Source organism: Ranitomeya imitator, chromosome 9 (genome assembly GCF_032444005.1).
Source record: "Ranitomeya imitator isolate aRanImi1 chromosome 9, aRanImi1.pri, whole genome shotgun sequence".
Taxonomy (NCBI): Eukaryota; Metazoa; Chordata; class Amphibia; order Anura; family Dendrobatidae; genus Ranitomeya; species Ranitomeya imitator.
Window position 1 is genome coordinate 153,503,790 of NC_091290.1, and position 19,867 is coordinate 153,523,656.

General features: G+C 60.4%; 1 protein-coding gene across 3 annotated transcripts in view; it reads right to left on the reverse strand.

The window, feature by feature from the left end:
* LOC138649263 (solute carrier family 66 member 2-like) overlaps nt 1–19,841 on the reverse strand; it is a 64,289-nt gene extending 44,448 nt beyond the window's left edge. Inside the window, exon 1 of one of the 3 annotated variants that reach the window (XM_069739498.1) lies at nt 19,710–19,841. The gene's annotated coding sequence lies outside the window, so the exon portion shown is untranslated. The other 2 variants (XM_069739499.1, XM_069739500.1) reach the window with 2 other exon arrangements.
* Between the last annotated feature and the right edge of the window lie 26 nt (nt 19,842–19,867).

A 19,867-nucleotide genomic window follows, 5' to 3' on the forward strand; every position in this document is an offset into this window, starting at 1 on the left:
CACTGCTGCCCTCCTGTTAGCTCTGAGGCTGGGGACACTCACATCTCACTGCTGCCCTCCTGTTAGCTCTCAGGCTGGGGGCACTCACATCTCACTGCTGCCCTCCTGTTAGCTCTCAGGCTGGGGGCACTCACATCTCACTGCTGCCCTCCTGTTAGCTCTCAGGCTGGGGGCACTCACATCTCACTGCTGCTCTCCTGTTACCTCTCAGGCTGGGGACACTCACACCTCACTGCTGCCCTCCTGTTAGATCTCAGGCTGGGGGCACTCACATCTCACTGCTGCCCTCCTGTTAGCTCTCAGGCTGGGGGCACTCACATCTCACTGCTGCCCTCCTGTTAGCTCTCAGGCTGGGGGCACTCACATCTCACTGCTGCCCTCCTGTTAGCTCTCAGGCTGGGGGCACTCACACCTCACTGCTGCTCTCCTGTTAGCTCTCAGGCTGGGGGCACTCACATATCACTGCTGCCCTCCTGTTAGCTCTCAGGCTGGGGGCACTCACATCTCACTGCTGCCCTCCTGTTAGCTCTCAGGCTGGGGGCACTCACATATCACTGCTGCCCTCCTGTTAGCTCTCAGGCTGGGGGCGCTCACATCTCACTGCTGCCCTCCTGTTAGCTCTCAGGCTGGGGGCGCTCACATCTCACTGCTGCCCTCCTGTTACCTCTCAGGCTGGGGGCGCTCACATCTCACTGCTGCCCTCCTGTTACCTCTCAGGCTGGGGGCACTCACATCTCACTGCTGCCCTCCTGTTAGCTCTCAGGCTGGGGGCACTCACATCTCACTGCTGCCCTCCTGTTAGCTCTCAGGCTGGGGGCACTCACATCTCACTGCTGCCCTCCTGTTAGCTCTCAGGCTGGGGACACTCACATCTCACTGCTGCCCTCCTGTTAGCTCTCAGGCTGGGGGCACTCACACCTCACTGCTGCTCTCCTGTTAGCTCTCAGGCTGGGGGCACTCACATATCACTGCTGCCCTCCTGTTAGCTCTCAGGCTGGGGGCACTCACATCTCACTGCTGCCCTCCTGTTAGCTCTCAGGCTGGGGGCACTCACATATCACTGCTGCCCTCCTGTTAGCTCTCAGGCTGGGGGCACTCACATCTCACTGCTGCCCTCCTGTTACCTCTCAGGCTGGGGGCGCTCACATCTCACTGCTGCCCTCCTGTTAGCTCTGAGGCTGGGGGCACTCACATCTCACTGCTGCCCTCCTGTTAGCTCTCAGGCTGGGGGCACTCACATCTCACTGCTGCCCTCCTGTTAGCTCTCAGGCTGGGGGCACTCACATCTCACTGCTGCCCTCCTGTTAGCTCTCAGGCTGGGGACACTCACATCTCACTGCTGCCCTCCTGTTAGCTCTCAGGCTGGGGGCACTCACATCTCACTGCTGCCCTCCTGTTAGCTCTCAGGGTGGGGGCACTCACATCTCACTGCTGCCCTCCTGTTAGCTCTCAGGCTGGGGGCACTCACATCTCACTGCTGCCCTCCTGTTAGCTCTCAGGCTGGGGGCACTCACATCTCACTGCTGCCCTCCTGTTAGCTCTCAGGCTGGGGGCACTCACATCTCACTGCTGCCCTCCTGTTAGCTCTTAGGCTGGGGGCACTCACATCTCACTGCTGCCCTCCTGTTAGCTCTCAGGCTGGGGGCACTCACATCTCACTGCTGCCCTCCTGTTAGCTCTCAGGCTGGGGGCACTCACATCTCACTGCTGCTCTCCTGTTAGCTCTCAGGCTGGGGGCACTCACATATCACTGCTGCCCTCCTGTTAGCTCTCAGGCTGGGGGCGCTCACATCTCACTGCTGCCCTCCTGTTACCTCTCAGGCTGGGGGCGCTCACATCTCACTGCTGCCCTCCTGTTAGCTCTGTGGCTGGGGGCACTCACATCTCACTGCTGCCCTCCTGTTAGCTCTCAGGCTGGGGGCACTCACATCTCACTGCTGCTCTCCTGTTAGCTCTCAGGCTGGGGGCGCTCACATATCACTGCTGCCCTCCTGTTAGCTCTCAGGCTGGGGGCGCTCACATCTCACTGCTGCCCTCCTGTTACCTCTCAGGCTGGGGGCGCTCACATCTCACTGCTGCCCTCCTGTTAGCTCTGAGGCTGGGGGCACTCACATCTCACTGCTGCCCTCCTGTTAGCTCTCAGGCTGGGGGCACTCACATCTCACTGCTGCCCTCCTGTTAGCTCTCAGGGTGGGGGCACTCACATCTCACTGCTGCCCTCCTGTTAGCTCTCAGGCTGGGGGCACTCACATCTCACTGCTGCTCTCCTGTTAGCTCTCAGGCTGGGGACGCTCACATCTCACTGCTGCTCTCCTGTTAGCTCTCAGGCTGGGGGCGCTCACATCTCACTGCTGCTCTCCTGTTAGCTCTCAGGCTGGGGACACTCACATCTCACTGCTGCCCTCCTGTTAGCTCTCAGGCTGGGGGCACTCACATCTCACTGCTGCTCTCCTGTTACCTCTCAGGCTGGGGGCGCTCACATCTCACTGCTGCCCTCCTGTTAGCTCTGAGGCTGGGGGCACTCACATCTCACTGCTGCTCTCCTGTTAGCTCTCAGGCTGGGGACGCTCACATCTCACTGCTGCCCTCCTGTTAGCTCTCAGGCTGGGGGCACTCACATCTCACTGCTGCCCTCCTGTTAGCTCTCAGGCTGGGGGCACTCACATCTCACTGCTGCTCTCCTGTTAGCTCTGAGGCTGGGGGCACTCACATCTCACTGCTGCTCTCCTGTTAGCTCTCAGGCTGGGGGCACTCACATCTCACTGCTGCCCTCCTGTTAGCTCTCAGGCTGGGGGCACTCACATCTCACTGCTGCTCTCCTGTTAGCTCTCAGGCTGGGGACGCTCACATCTCACTGCTGCCCTCCTGTTAGCTCTCAGGCTGGGGGCACTCACATATCACTGCTGCCCTCCTGTTAGCTCTCAGGCTGGGGGCACTCACATCTCACTGCTGCCCTCCTGTTAGCTCTCAGGCTGGGGGCACTCACATCTCACTGCTGCTCTCCTGTTATCTCTCAGGCTGGGGGCACTCACATATCACTGCTGCTCTCCTGTTAGCTCTCAGGCTGGGGGCACTCACATCTCACTGCTGCCCTCCTGTTAGCTCTCAGGGTGGGGGCACTCACATCTCACTGCTGCCCTCCTGTTAGCTCTCAGGCTGGGGGCACTCACATCTCACTGCTGCTCTCCTGTTAGCTCTCAGGCTGGGGACGCTCACATCTCACTGCTGCTCTCCTGTTAGCTCTCAGGCTGGGGGCGCTCACATCTCACTGCTGCTCTCCTGTTAGCTCTCAGGCTGGGGACACTCACATCTCACTGCTGCCCTCCTGTTAGCTCTCAGGCTGGGGGCACTCACATCTCACTGCTGCTCTCCTGTTACCTCTCAGGCTGGGGGCGCTCACATCTCACTGCTGCCCTCCTGTTAGCTCTGAGGCTGGGGGCACTCACATCTCACTGCTGCTCTCCTGTTAGCTCTCAGGCTGGGGACGCTCACATCTCACTGCTGCCCTTCTGTTAGCTCTCAGGCTGGGGGCACTCACATCTCACTGCTGCCGTCCTGTTAGCTCTGAGGCTGGGGGCACTCACATCTCACTGCTGCTCTCCTGTTAGCTCTCAGGCTGGGGACGCTCACATCTCACTGCTGCTCTCCTGTTAGCTCTCAGGCTGGGGGCACTCACATCTCACTGCTGCCCTCCTGTTAGCTCTCAGGGTGGGGGCACTCACATCTCACTGCTGCCCTCCTGTTAGCTCTCAGGCTGGGGGCACTCACATCTCACTGCTGCTCTCCTGTTAGCACTCAGGCTGGGGACGCTCACATCTCACTGCTGCTCTCCTGTTAGCTCTCAGGCTGGTGGCGCTCACATCTCACTGCTGCTCTCCTGTTAGCTCTCAGGCTGGGGACACTCACATCTCACTGCTGCCCTCCTGTTAGCTCTCAGGCTGGGGGCACTCACATCTCACTGCTGCTCTCCTGTTACCTCTCAGGCTGGGGGCGCTCACATCTCACTGCTGCCCTCCTGTTAGCTCTGAGGCTGGGGGCACTCACATCTCACTGCTGCTCTCCTGTTAGCTCTCAGGCTGGGGACGCTCACATCTCACTGCTGCCCTCCTGTTAGCTCTCAGGCTGGGGGCACTCACATCTCACTGCTGCCCTCCTGTTAGCTCTCAGGCTGGGGGCACTCACATCTCACTGCTGCTCTCCTGTTAGCTCTGAGGCTGGGGGCACTCACATCTCACTGCTGCTCTCCTGTTAGCTCTCAGGCTGGGGGCACTCACATCTCACTGCTGCCCTCCTGTTAGCTCTCAGGCTGGGGGCACTCACATCTCACTGCTGCTCTCCTGTTAGCTCTCAGGCTGGGGGCACTCACATCTCACTGCTGCTCTCCTGTTAGCTCTCAGGCTGGGGGCACTCACATATCACTGCTGCTCTCCTGTTAGCTCTCAGGCTGGGGGCACTCACATCTCACTGCTGCTCTCCTGTTACCTCTCAGGCTGGGGGCACTCACATCTCACTGCTGCCCTCCTGTTAGCTCTCAGGCTGGGGGCACTCACATATCACTGCTGCCCTCCTGTTAGCTCTCAGGCTGGGGGCACTCACATGTCACTGATGCCCTCCTGTTAGCTCTCAGGCTGGGGGCGCTCACATCTCACTGCTGCTCTCCTGTTAGCTCTCAGGCTGGGGGCACTCACATACAACTGCTGCCCTCCTGTTAGCTCTCAGGCTGGGGGCACTCACATCTCACTGCTGCTCTCCTGTTAGCTCTCAGGCTGGGGGCACTCAGATCTCACTGCTGCCCTCCTGTTAGCTCTCAGGCTGGGGGCACTCACATCTCACTGCTGCTCTCCTGTTACCTCAGGCTGGGGGCACTCACATCTCACTGCTGCCCTCCTGTTAGCTCTCAGGCTGGGGGCACTCACATCTCACTGCTGCCCTCCTGTTACCTCTCAGGCTGGGGACACTCACATCTCACTGCTGCCCTCCTGTTAACTCTCAGGCTGGGGGCGCTCACATCTCACTGCTGCCCTCCTGTTAGCTCTCAGGCTGGGGGCACTCACATCTCACTGCTGCCCTCCTGTTAGCTCTCAGGCTGGGGGCACTCACATCTCACTGCTGCCCTCCTGTTACCTCTCAGGCTGGGGGCGCTCACATCTCACTGCTGCCCTCCTGTTAGCTCTCAGGCTGGGGGCACTCACATCTCACTGCTGCCCTCCTGTTAGCTCTCAGGCTGGGGGCACTCACATCTCACTGCTGCCCTCCTGTTACCTCTCAGGCTGGGGGCGCTCACATCTCACTGCTGCCCTCCTGTTAGCTCTCAGGCTGGGGGCGCTCACATCTCACTGCTGCCCTCCTGTTACCTCTCAGGCTGGGGGCGCTCACATCTCACTGCTGCCCTCCTGTTACCTCTCAGGCTGGGGGCGCTCACATCTCACTGCTGCCCTCCTGTTAGCTCTGAGGCTGGGGGCACTCACATCTCACTGCTGCTCTCCTGTTAGCTCTCAGGCTGGGGACGCTCACATCTCACTGCTGCCCTCCTGTTAGCTCTCAGGCTGGGGGCACTCACATCTCACTGCTGCCGTCCTGTTAGCTCTGAGGCTGGGGGCACTCACATCTCACTGCTGCTCTCCTGTTAGCTCTCAGGCTGGGGACGCTCACATCTCACTGCTGCTCTCCTGTTAGCTCTCAGGCTGGGGGCACTCACATCTCACTGCTGCCCTCCTGTTAGCTCTCAGGGTGGGGGCACTCACATCTCACTGCTGCCCTCCTGTTAGCTCTCAGGCTGGGGGCACTCACATCTCACTGCTGCTCTCCTGTTAGCTCTCAGGCTGGGGACGCTCACATCTCACTGCTGCTCTCCTGTTAGCTCTCAGGCTGGGGGCGCTCACATCTCACTGCTGCTCTCCTGTTAGCTCTCAGGCTGGGGACACTCACATCTCACTGCTGCCCTCCTGTTAGCTCTCAGGCTGGGGGCACTCACATCTCACTGCTGCTCTCCTGTTACCTCTCAGGCTGGGGGCGCTCACATCTCACTGCTGCCCTCCTGTTAGCTCTGAGGCTGGGGGCACTCACATCTCACTGCTGCTCTCCTGTTAGCTCTCAGGCTGGGGACGCTCACATCTCACTGCTGCCCTCCTGTTAGCTCTCAGCCTGGGGGCACTCACATCTCACTGCTGCCCTCCTGTTAGCTCTCAGGCTGGGGGCACTCACATCTCACTGCTGCTCTCCCGTTAGCTCTGAGGCTGGGGGCACTCACATCTCACTGCTGCTCTCCTGTTAGCTCTCAGGCTGGGGGCACTCACATCTCACTGCTGCCCTCCTGTTAGCTCTCAGGCTGGGGGCACTCACATCTCACTGCTGCTCTCCTGTTAGCTCTCAGGCTGGGGGCACTCACATCTCACTGCTGCTCTCCTGTTAGCTCTCAGGCTGGGGGCACTCACATATCACTGCTGCTCTCCTGTTAGCTCTCAGGCTGGGGGCACTCACATCTCACTGCTGCTCTCCTGTTACCTCTCAGGCTGGGGGCACTCACATCTCACTGCTGCCCTCCTGTTAGCTCTCAGGCTGGGGGCACTCACATATCACTGCTGCCCTCCTGTTAGCTCTCAGGCTGGGGGCACTCACATGTCACTGATGCCCTCCTGTTAGCTCTCAGGCTGGGGGCGCTCACATCTCACTGCTGCTCTCCTGTTAGCTCTCAGGCTGGGGGCACTCACATATCACTGCTGCCCTCCTGTTAGCTCTCAGGCTGGGGGCACTCACATCTCACTGCTGCTCTCCTGTTAGCTCTCAGGCTGGGGGCACTCACATCTCACTGCTGCCCTCCTGTTAGCTCTCAGGCTGGGGGCACTCACATCTCACTGCTGCTCTCCTGTTACCTCAGGCTGGGGGCACTCACATCTCACTGCTGCCCTCCTGTTAGCTCTCAGGCTGGGGGCACTCACATCTCACTGCTGCCCTCCTGTTACCTCTCAGGTTGGGGACACTCACATCTCACTGCTGCCCTCCTGTTAACTCTCAGGCTGGGGGCGCTCACATCTCACTGCTGCCCTCCTGTTAGCTCTCAGGCTGGGGGCACTCACATCTCACTGCTGCCCTCCTGTTAGCTCTCAGGCTGGGGGCACTCACATCTCACTGCTGCCCTCCTGTTAGCTCTCAGGCTGGGGGCGCTCACATCTCACTGCTGCCCTCCTGTTACCTCTCAGGCTGGGGGCGCTCACATCTCACTGCTGCCCTACTGTTAGCTCTCAGGCTGGGGGCACTCACATCTCACTGCTGCCCTCCTGTTAGCTCTCAGGCTGGGGGCACTCACATCTCACTGCTGCCCTCCTGTTAGCTGTCAGGCTGGGGGCACTCACATCTCACTGCTGCCCTCCTGTTAGCTCTCAGGCTGGGGGCACTCACATATCACTGCTGCCTCCTGTTAGCTCTCAGGCCGGGGGCACTCACATCTCACTGCTGCCCTCCTGTTAGCTGTCAGGCTGGGGGCACTCACATATCACTGCTGCCTCCTGTTAGCTCTCAGGCCGGGGGCACTCACATCTCACTGCTGCTCTCCTGTTAGCTGTCAGGCTGGGGGCACTCACATCTCACTGCTGCCCTCCTGTTAGCTCTCAGGCTGGGGGCACTCACATCTCACTGCTGCTCTCCTGTTAGCTCTCAGGCTGGGGGCACTCACATATCACTGCTGCCTCCTGTTAGCTCTCAGGCCGGGGGCACTCACATCTCACTGCTGCTCTCCTGTTAGCTCTCAGGCCGGGGGCACTCACATCTCACTGCTGCCCTCCTGTTAGCTCTCAGGCTGGGGGCACTCACATCTCACTGCTGCCCTCCTGTTAGCTCTCAGGCTGGGGGCGCTCACATATCACTGCTGCCCTCCTGTTAGCTCTCAGGCTGGGGGCCCTCACACCTCACTGCTGCCCTCCTGTTAGCTCTCAGGCCGGGGGCACTCACATCTCACTGCTGCCCTCCTGTTAGCTCTCAGGCTGGGGGTACTCACATCTCACTGCTGCTCTCCTGTTAGCTCTCAGGCTGGGGGCACTCACATCTCACTGCTGCTCTCCTGTTAGCTCTCAGGCCGGGGGCACTCACATCTCACTGCTGCTCTCCTGTTACCTCTCAGGCTGGGGGCACTCACATCTCACTGCTGCTCTCCTGTTAGCTCTCAGGCTGGGGGCACTCACATCTCACTGCTGCCCTCCTGTTACCTCTCAGGCTGGGGGCACTCACATCTCACTGCTGCTCTCCTGTTAGCTCTCAGGCTGGGGACGCTCACATCTCACTGCTGCCCTCCTGTTAGCTCTCAGGCTGGGGACACTCACATATCACTGCTGTCCTCCTGTTAGCTCTCAGGCTGGGGGCACTCACATCTCACTGCTGCCCTCCTGTTACCTCTCAGGCTGGGGGCACTCACATCTCACTGCTGCCCTCCTGTTAGCTCTCAGGCTGGGGGCACTCACATCTCACTGCTGCCCTCCTGTTACCTCTCAGGCTGGGGGCGCTCACATATCACTGCTGCCCTCCTGTTAGCTCTCAGGCTGGGGGCGCTCACATCTCACTGCTGCTCTCCTGTTAGCTCTCAGGCTGGGGGCACTCACATCTCACTGCTGCTCTCCTGTTACCTCTCAGGCTGGGGACACTCACATCTCACTGCTGCCCTCCTGTTAGCTCTCAGGCTGGGGGCGCTCACATCTCACTGCTGCTCTCCTGTTAGCTCTCAGGCTGGGGGCACTCACATATCACTGCTGCTCTCCTGTTACCTCTCAGGCTGGGGACACTCACATATCACTGCTGCCCTCCTGTTAGCTCTCAGGCTGGGGGCACTCACATCTCACTGCTGCCCTCCTGTTACCTCTCAGGCTGGGGGCGCTCACATATCACTGCTGCCCTCCTGTTAGCTCTCAGGCTGGGGGCACTCACATCTCACTGCTGCCCTCCTGTTAGCTCTCAGGCTGGGGGCACTCACATCTCACTGCTGCCCTCCTGTTAGCTCTCAGGCTGGGGGCACTCACATCTCACTGCTGCCCTCCTGTTAGCTCTCAGGCTGGGGGCACTCACATCTCACTGCTGCCGTCCTGTTAGCTCTGAGGCTGGGGGCACTCACATCTCACTGCTGCTCTCCTGTTAGCTCTCAGGCTGGGGACGCTCACATCTCACTGCTGCTCTCCTGTTAGCTCTCAGGCTGGGGGCACTCACATCTCACTGCTGCCCTCCTGTTAGCTCTCAGGGTGGGGGCACTCACATCTCACTGCTGCCCTCCTGTTAGCTCTCAGGCTGGGGGCGCTCACATCTCACTGCTGCTCTCCTGTTAGCTCTCAGGCTGGGGACGCTCACATCTCACTGCTGCTCTCCTGTTAGCTCTCAGGCTGGGGGCGCTCACATCTCACTGCTGCTCTCCTGTTAGCTCTCAGGCTGGGGACACTCACATCTCACTGCTGCCCTCCTGTTAGCTCTCAGGCTGGGGGCACTCACATCTCACTGCTGCTCTCCTGTTACCTCTCAGGCTGGGGGCGCTCACATCTCACTGCTGCCCTCCTGTTAGCTCTGAGGCTGGGGGCACTCACATCTCACTGCTGCTCTCCTGTTAGCTCTCAGGCTGGGGACGCTCACATCTCACTGCTGCCCTCCTGTTAGCTCTCAGGCTGGGGGCACTCACATCTCACTGCTGCCCTCCTGTTAGCTCTCAGGCTGGGGGCACTCACATCTCACTGCTGCTCTCCTGTTAGCTCTGAGGCTGGGGGCACTCACATCTCACTGCTGCTCTCCTGTTAGCTCTCAGGCTGGGGGCACTCACATCTCACTGCTGCCCTCCTGTTAGCTCTCAGGCTGGGGGCACTCACATCTCACTGCTGCTCTCCTGTTAGCTCTCAGGCTGGGGGCACTCACATCTCACTGCTGCTCTCCTGTTAGCTCTCAGGCTGGGGGCACTCCCATATCACTGCTGCTCTCCTGTTAGTTCTCAGGCTGGGGGCACTCACATCTCACTGCTGCTCTCCTGTTACCTCTCAGGCTGGGGGTACTCACATCTCACTGCTGCCCTCCTGTTAGCTCTCAGGCTGGGGGCACTCACATATCACTGCTGCCCTCCTGTTAGCTCTCAGGCTGGGGGCACTCACATGTCACTGATGCCCTCCTGTTAGCTCTCAGGCTGGGGGCGCTCACATCTCACTGCTGCTCTCCTGTTAGCTCTCAGGCTGGGGGCACTCACATATCACTGCTGCCCTCCTGTTAGCTCTCAGGCTGGGGGCACTCACATCTCACTGCTGCTCTCCTGTTAGCTCTCAGGCTGGGGGCACTCACATCTCACTGCTGCCCTCCTGTTAGCTCTCAGGCTGGGGGCACTCACATCTCACTGCTGCTCTCCTGTTACCTCAGGCTGGGGGCACTCACATCTCACTGCTGCCCTCCTGTTAGCTCTCAGGCTGGGGGCACTCACATCTCACTGCTGCCCTCCTGTTACCTCTCAGGCTGGGGACACTCACATCTCACTGCTGCCCTCCTGTTAACTCTCAGGCTGGGGGCGCTCACATCTCACTGCTGCCCTCCTGTTAGCTCTCAGGCTGGGGGCACTCACATCTCACTGCTGCCCTCCTGTTAGCTCTCAGGCTGGGGGCACTCACATCTCACTGCTGCCCTCCTGTTAGCTCTCAGGCTGGGGGCACTCACATCTCACTGCTGCCCTCCTGTTACCTCTCAGGCTGGGGGCGCTCACATCTCACTGCTGCCCTCCTGTTAGCTCTCAGGCTGGGGGCGCTCACATCTCACTGCTGCCCTCCTGTTAGCTCTCAGGCTGGGGGCGCTCACATCTCACTGCTGCCCTCCTGTTAGCTCTCAGGCTGGGGGCGCTCACATCTCACTGCTGCCCTCCTGTTAGCTCTCAGGCTGGGGGCGCTCACATCTCACTGCTGCCCTCCTGTTAGCTCTCAGGCTGGGGGCGCTCACATCTCACTGCTGCCCTCCTGTTACCTCTCAGGCTGGGGGCGCTCACATCTCACTTCTGCCCTCCTGTTAGCTCTCAGGCTGGGGGCGCTCACATCTCACTGCTGCCCTCCTGTTAGCTCTCAGGCTGGGGGCGCTCACATCTCACTGCTGCCCTCCTGTTAGCTCTCAGGCTGGGGGCGCTCACATCTCACTGCTGCCCTCCTGTTAGCTCTCAGGCTGGGGGCACTCACATCTCACTGCTGCCCTCCTGTTAGCTCTCAGGCTGGGGGCACTCACATCTCACTGCTGCCCTCCTGTTACCTCTCAGGCTGGGGGCGCTCACATCTCACTGCTGCCCTCCTGTTAGCTCTCAGGCTGGGGGCGCTCACATCTCACTGCTGCCCTCCTGTTAGCTCTCAGGCTGGGGGCGCTCACATCTCACTGCTGCCCTCCTGTTAGCTCTCAGGCTGGGGGCACTCACATCTCACTGCTGCCCTCCTGTTAGCTCTCAGGCTGGGGGCGCTCACATCTCACTGCTGCCCTCCTGTTACCTCTCAGGCTGGGGGCACTCACATCTCACTGCTGCCCTCCTGTTAGCTCTCAGGCTGGGGGCACTCACATCTCACTGCTGCCCTCCTGTTAGCTCTCAGGCTGGGGGCACTCACATCTCACTGCTGCCTCCTGTTAGCTCTCAGGCCGGGGGCACTCACATATCACTGCTGCCCTCCTGTTAGCTGTCAGGCTGGGGGCACTCACATATCACTGCTGCCTCCTGTTAGCTCTCAGGCCGGGGGCACTCACATCTCACTGCTGCTCTCCTGTTAGCTGTCAGGCTGGGGGCACTCACATCTCACTGCTGCCCTCCTGTTAGCTCTCAGGCTGGGGGCACTCACATCTCACTGCTGCTCTCCTGTTAGCTCTCAGGCTGGGGGCACTCACATATCACTGCTGCCTCCTGTTAGCTCTCAGGCCGGGGGCACTCACATCTCACTGCTGCTCTCCTGTTAGCTCTCAGGCCGGGGGCACTCACATCTCACTGCTGCCCTCCTGTTAGCTCTCAGGCTGGGGGCACTCACATCTCACTGCTGCTCTCCTGTTATCTCTCAGGCTGGGGACACTCACATCTCACTGCTGCCCTCCTGTTACCTCTCAGGCTGGGGGCACTCACATATCACTGCTGCTCTCCTGTTACCTCTCAGGCTGGGGACACTCACATCTCACTGCTGCCCTCCTGTTACCTCTCAGGCTGGGGGCGCTCACATCTCACTGCTGCCCTCCTGTTACCTCTCAGGCTGGGGACGCTCACATCTCACTGCTGCCCTCCTGTTAACTCTCAGGCTGGGGGCGCTCACATCTCACTGCTGCCCTCCTGTTAGCTCTCAGGCTGGGGGCACTCACATCTCACTGCTGCCCTCCTGTTAGCTCTCAGGCTGGGGGCACTCACATCTCACTGCTGCCCTCCTGTTAGCTCTCAGGCTGGGGGCGCTCACATCTCACTGCTGCCCTCCTGTTACCTCTCAGGCTGGGGGCGCTCACATCTCACTGCTGCCCTCCTGTTAGCTCTCAGGCTGGGGGCACTCACATCTCACTGCTGCTCTCCTGTTAGCTCTCAGGCTGGGGGCACTCACATATCACTGCTGCCCTCCTGTTAGCTCTCAGGCTGGGGGCGCTCACATCTCACTGCTGCCCTCCTGTTACCTCTCAGGCTGGGGGCGCTCACATCTCACTGCTGCCCTCCTGTTACCTCTCAGGCTGGGGGCGCTCACATCTCACTGCTGCCCTCCTGTTAGCTCTCAGGCTGGGGGCGCTCACATCTCACTGCTGCCCTCCTGTTAGCTCTCAGGCTGGGGGCGCTCACATCTCACTGCTGCCCTCCTGTTAGCTCTCAGGCTGGGGGCGCTCACATCTCACTGCTGCCCTCCTGTTACCTCTCAGGCTGGGGGCGCTCACATCTCACTGCTGCCCTCCTGTTACCTCTCAGGCTGGGGGCGCTCACATCTCACTGCTGCCCTCCTGTTAGCTCTCAGGCTGGGGGCGCTCACATCTCACTGCTGCCCTCCTGTTAGCTCTCAGGCTGGGGGCGCTCACATCTCACTGCTGCCCTCCTGTTAGCTCTCAGGCTGGGGGCGCTCACATCTCACTGCTGCCCTCCTGTTAGCTCTCAGGCTGGGGGCGCTCACATCTCACTGCTGCCCTCCTGTTACCTCTCAGGCTGGGGGCGCTCACATCTCACTTCTGCCCTCCTGTTAGCTCTCAGGCTGGGGGCGCTCACATCTCACTGCTGCCCTCCTGTTAGCTCTCAGGCTGGGGGCACTCACATCTCACTGCTGCTCTCCTGTTAGCTCTCAGGCTGGGGGCACTCACATATCACTGCTGCCCTCCTGTTAGCTCTCAGGCTGGGGGCGCTCACATCTCACTGCTGCCCTCCTGTTACCTCTCAGGCTGGGGGCGCTCACATCTCACTGCTGCCCTCCTGTTACCTCTCAGGCTGGGGGCGCTCACATCTCACTGCTGCCCTCCTGTTAGCTCTCAGGCTGGGGGCGCTCACATCTCACTGCTGCCCTCCTGTTAGCTCTCAGGCTGGGGGCGCTCACATCTCACTGCTGCCCTCCTGTTAGCTCTCAGGCTGGGGGCGCTCACATCTCACTGCTGCCCTCCTGTTACCTCTCAGGCTGGGGGCGCTCACATCTCACTGCTGCCCTCCTGTTACCTCTCAGGCTGGGGGCGCTCACATCTCACTGCTGCCCTCCTGTTAGCTCTCAGGCTGGGGGCGCTCACATCTCACTGCTGCCCTCCTGTTAGCTCTCAGGCTGGGGGCGCTCACATCTCACTGCTGCCCTCCTGTTAGCTCTCAGGCTGGGGGCGCTCACATCTCACTGCTGCCCTCCTGTTAGCTCTCAGGCTGGGGGCGCTCACATCTCACTGCTGCCCTCCTGTTACCTCTCAGGCTGGGGGCGCTCACATCTCACTTCTGCCCTCCTGTTAGCTCTCAGGCTGGGGGCGCTCACATCTCACTGCTGCCCTCCTGTTAGCTCTCAGGCTGGGGGCGCTCACATCTCACTGCTGCCCTCCTGTTAGCTCTCAGGCTGGGGGCGCTCACATCTCACTGCTGCCCTCCTGTTAGCTCTCAGGCTGGGGGCACTCACATCTCACTGCTGCCCTCCTGTTAGCTCTCAGGCTGGGGGCACTCACATCTCACTGCTGCCCTCCTGTTACCTCTCAGGCTGGGGGCGCTCACATCTCACTGCTGCCCTCCTGTTAGCTCTCAGGCTGGGGGCGCTCACATCTCACTGCTGCCCTCCTGTTAGCTCTCAGGCTGGGGGCGCTCACATCTCACTGCTGCCCTCCTGTTAGCTCTCAGGCTGGGGGCACTCACATCTCACTGCTGCCCTCCTGTTAGCTCTCAGGCTGGGGGCGCTCACATCTCACTGCTGCCCTCCTGTTACCTCTCAGGCTGGGGGCACTCACATCTCACTGCTGCCCTCCTGTTAGCTCTCAGGCTGGGGGCACTCACATCTCACTGCTGCCCTCCTGTTAGCTCTCAGGCTGGGGGCACTCACATCTCACTGCTGCCCTCCTGTTAGCTGTCAGGCTGGGGGCACTCACATCTCACTGCTGCCCTCCTGTTAGCTCTCAGGCTGGGGGCACTCACATATCACTGCTGCCTCCTGTTAGCTCTCAGGCCGGGGGCACTCACATCTCACTGCTGCCCTCCTGTTAGCTGTCAGGCTGGGGGCACTCACATATCACTGCTGCCTCCTGTTAGCTCTCAGGCCGGGGGCACTCACATCTCACTGCTGCTCTCCTGTTAGCTGTCAGGCTGGGGGCACTCACATCTCACTGCTGCCCTCCTGTTAGCTCTCAGGCTGGGGGCACTCACATCTCACTGCTGCTCTCCTGTTAGCTCTCAGGCTGGGGGCACTCACATATCACTGCTGCCTCCTGTTAGCTCTCAGGCCGGGGGCACTCACATCTCACTGCTGCTCTCCTGTTAGCTCTCAGGCCGGGGGCACTCACATCTCACTGCTGCCCTCCTGTTAGCTCTCAGGCTGGGGGCACTCACATCTCACTGCTGCCCTCCTGTTAGCTCTCAGGCTGGGGGCGCTCACACATCACTGCTGCCCTCCTGTTAGCTCTCAGGCTGGGGGCACTCACACCTCACTGCTGCCCTCCTGTTAGCTCTCAGGCCGGGGGCACTCACATCTCACTGCTGCCCTCCTGTTAGCTCTCAGGCTGGGGGCACTCACATCTCACTGCTGCTCTCCAGTTAGCTCTCAGGCTGGGGGCACTCACATCTCACTGCTGCTCTCCTGTTAGCTCTCAGGCCGGGGGCACTCACATCTCACTGCTGCTCTCCTGTTACCTCTCAGGCTGGGGGCACTCACATCTCACTGCTGCTCTCCTGTTAGCTCTCAGGCTGGGGGCACTCACATCTCACTGCTGCCCTCCTGTTACCTCTCAGGCTGGGGGCACTCACATCTCACTGCTGCTCTCCTGTTAGCTCTCAGGCTGGGGACGCTCACATCTCACTGCTGCCCTCCTGTTAGCTCTCAGGCTGGGGACACTCACATATCACTGCTGTCCTCCTGTTAGCTCTCAGGCTGGGGGCACTCACATCTCACTGCTGCCCTCCTGTTACCTCTCAGGCTGGGGGCGCTCACATATCACTGCTGCCCTCCTGTTAGCTCTCAGGCTGGGGGCGCTCACATCTCACTGCTGCTCTCCTGTTAGCTCTCAGGCTGGGGGCACTCACATCTCACTGCTGCTCTCCTGTTACCTCTCAGGCTGGGGACACTCACATCTCACTGCTGCCCTCCTGTTAGCTCTCAGGCTGGGGGCGCTCACATCTCACTGCTGCTCTCCTGTTAGCTCTCAGGCTGGGGGCACTCACATATCACTGCTGCTCTCCTGTTACCTCTCAGGGTGGGGACACTCACATATCACTGCTGCCCTCCTGTTAGCTCTCAGGCTGGGGGCACTCACATCTCACTGCTGCCCTCCTGTTACCTCTCAGGCTGGGGGCGCTCACATATCACTGCTGCCCTCCTGTTAGGCTCTCAGGCTGGGGGCACTCACATCTCACTGCTGCCCTCCTGTTAGCTCTCAGGCTGGGGGCACTCACATCTCACTGCTGCCCTCCTGTTAGCTCTCAGGCTGGGGGCACTCACATCTCACTGCTGCCCTCCTGTTAGCTCTCAGGCTGGGGGCGCTCACATATCACTGCTGCCCTCCTGTTAGCTCTCAGGCTGGGGGCGCTCACATATCACTGCTGCCCTCCTGTTAGGCTCTCAGGCTGGGGGCACTCACATCTCACTGCTGCCCTCCTGTTAGCTCTCAGGCTGGGGGCACTCACATCTCACTGCTGCCCTCCTGTTAGCTCTCAGGCTGGGGGCACTCACATCTCACTGCTGCCCTCCTGTTAGCTCTCAGGCTGGGGGCGCTCACATATCACTGCTGCCCTCCTGTTAGCTCTCAGGCTGGGGGCACTCACATCTCACTGCTGCCCTCCTGTTAGCTCTCAGGCTGGGGGCACTCACATCTCACTGCTGCCCTCCTGTTAGCTCTCAGGCTGGGGGCACTCACATATCACTGCTGCCCTCCTGTTAGCTCTCAGGCTGGGGGCACTCACATCTCACTGCTGCCCTCCTGTTAGCTCTCAGGCTGGGGGCACTCACATATCACTGCTGCTCTCCTGTTACCTCTCAGGCTGGGGGCACTCACATATCACTGCTGCTCTCCTGTTACCTCTCAGGCTGGGGACACTCACATCTCACTGCTGCCCTCCTGTTACCTCTCAGGCTGGGGGCACTCACATATCACTGCTGCTCTCCTGTTACCTCTCAGGCTGGGGGCACTCACATATCACTGCTGCCCTCCTGTTAGCTCTCAGGCTGGGGGCACTCACACATCACTGCTGCCCTCCTGTTAGCTCTCAGGCTGGGGGCACTCACATTTCACTGCTGCTCTCCTGTTACCTCTCAGGCCGGGGGCACTCACATATCACTGCTGCCCTCCTGTTAGCTCTCAGGCTGGGGGCACTCACATCTCACTGCTGCCCTCCTGTTACCTCTCAGGCTGGGGGCGCTCACATCTCACTGCTGCCCTCCTGTTAGCTCTCAGGCTGGGGGCACTCACATCTCACTGCTGCCCTCCTGTTAGCTCTCAGGCTGGGGGCACTCACATCTCACTGCTGCTCTCCTGTTAGCTCTCAGGCTGGGGGCGCTCACATCTCACTGCTGCCCTCCTGTTAGCTCTCAGGCTGGGGGCACTCACATCTCACTGCTGCCCTCCTGTTAGCTCTCAGGCTGGGGGCGCTCACATCTCACTGCTGCCCTCCTGTTAGCTCTCAGGCTGGGGGCGCTCACATATCACTGCTGCCCTCCTGTTACCTCTCAGGCTGGGGGCGCTCACATCTCACTGCTGCTCTCCTGTTAGCTCTCAGGCTGCTCACATCTCACTGCTGCCCTCCTGTTAGCTCTCAGGCTGGGGGCACTCACATCTCACTGCTGCCCTCCTGTTAGCTCTCAGGCTGGGGGCACTCACATCTCACTGCTGCCCTCCTGTTACCTCTCAGGCTGGGGGCGCTCACATCTCACTGCTGCCCTCCTGTTAGCTCTCAGGCTGGGGGCGCTCACATATCACTGCTGCCCTCCTGTTACCTCTCAGGCTGGGGGCACTCACATCTCACTGCTGCCCTCCTGTTAGCTCTCAGGCTGGGGGCACTCACATCTCACTGCTGCGCTCCTGTTAGCTCTCAGGCTGGGGGCACTCACATCTCACTGCTGCCCTCCTGTTACCTCTCAGGCTGGGGGCGCTCACATCTCACTGCTGCCCTCCTGTTAGCTCTCAGGGTGGGGGCGCTCACATCTCACTGCTGCTCTCCTGTTAGCTCTCAGGCTGGGGGCGCTCACATATCACTGCTGCTCTCCTGTTACCTCTCAGGCTGGGGGCGCTCACATCTCACTGCTGCCCTCCTGTTAGCTCTCAGGCTGGGGGCACTCACATCTCACTGCTGCCCTCCTATTAGCTCTCAGGCTGGGGGCACTCACATCTCACTGCTGCCCTCCTGTTAGCTCTCAGGCTGGGGGCACTCACATCTCACTGCTGCCCTCCTGTTAGCTCTCAGGCTGGGGGCACTCACATCTCACTGCTGCCCTCCTGTTAGCTCTCATGCTGGGGGCGCTCACATCTCACTGCTGCCCTCCTGTTAGCTCTCAGGCTGGGGGCACTCACATCTCACTGCTGCCCTCCTGTTAGCTCTCAGGCTGGGGGCACTCACATCTCACTGCTGCCCTCCTGTTAGCTCTCAGGCTGGGGGCACTCACATATCACTGCTGCCCTCCTGTTAGCTCTCAGGCTGGGGGCGCTCACACCTCACTGCTGCCCTCCTGTTAGCTCTGAGGCTGGGGGCACTCACATCTCACTGCTGCTCTCCTGTTAGCTCTCAGGGTGGGGGCGCTCACATCTCACTGCTGCCCTCCTGTTAGCTCTCAGGCTGGGGGCACTCACATATCACTGCTGCCCTCCTGTTAGCTCTCAGGCTGGGGGCACTCACATCTCACTGCTGCTCTCCTGTTAGCTCTCATGCTGGGGGCGCTCACATCTCACTGCTGCCCTCCTGTTAGCTCTCATGCTGGGGGCACTCACATATCACTGCTGCCCTCCTGTTAGCTCTCAGGCTGGGGGTACTCACATCTCACTGCTGCCCTCCTGTTAGCTCTCAGGCTGGGGGCGCTCACATCTCACTGCTGCCCTCCTGTTAGCTCTCAGGCTGGGGGCACTCACATCTCACTGCTGCCCTCCTGTTAGCTCTCAGGCTGGGGGCACTCACATCTCACTGCTGCCCTCCTGTTAGCTCTCAGGCTGGGGGCACTCACATCTCACTGCTGCCCTCCTGTTAGCTCTCAGGCTGGGGGCACTCACATATCACTGCTGCCCTCCTGTTACCTCTCAGGCTGGGGGCACTCACATATCACTGCTGCTCTCCTGTTACCTCTCAGGCTGGGGGCACTCACATATCACTGCTGCTCTCCTGTTACCTCTCAGGCTGGGGGCACTCACATATCACTGCTGCTCTCCTGTTAGCTCTCAGGCTGGGGGCACTCACATCTCACTGCTGCCCTCCTGTTAGCTCTCAGGCTGGGGGCGCTCACATCTCACTGCTGCCCTCCTGTTAGCTCTCAGGCTGGGGGCACTCACATATCACTGCTGCCCTCCTGTTACCTCTCAGGCTGGGGGCACTCACATCTCACTGCTGCCCTCCTGTTAGCTCTCAGGCTGGGGGCACTCACATATCACTGCTGCTCTCCTGTTACCTCTCAGGCTGGGGGCACTCACATCTCACTGCTGCTCTCCTGTTAGCTCTCAGGCTGGGGGCGCTCACATCTCACTGCTGCCCTCCTGTTAGCTCTCAGGCTGGGGGCACTCACATCTCACTGCTGCCCTCCTGTTAGCTCTCAGGCTGGGGGCACTCACATCTCACTGCTGCCCTCCTGTTAGCTCTCAGGCTGGGGGCACTCACATCTCACTGCTGCCCTCCTGTTAGCTCTCAGGCTGGGGGCACTCACATCTCACTGCTGCCCTCCTGTTAGCTCTCAGGCTGGGGGCGCTCACATCTCACTGCTGCCCTCCTGTTAGCTCTCAGGCTGGGGGCACTCACATATCACTGCTGCCCTCCTGTTAGCTCTCAGGCTGGGGGTCTGTGACTGGAGATCCGGGACATCACCACAGTATGACGTATCCGCCATGTTGGCGCCATAACCATGAGGTAAAACTTATGAGCAGTCTGGCTATACCCCGCACATGCGCAGCGTCTTCCAGTTGCCGCCATCACTGTGTACACTGTCAGATTCATGGCAATGACGGTTGTCACCTATCGACCCGACGTCACCGGCCTCTGTCTCCTTAGCAACCAAAGAGCCGTCCCTTCACCCGGAAGTAGATCTGCCGCCTG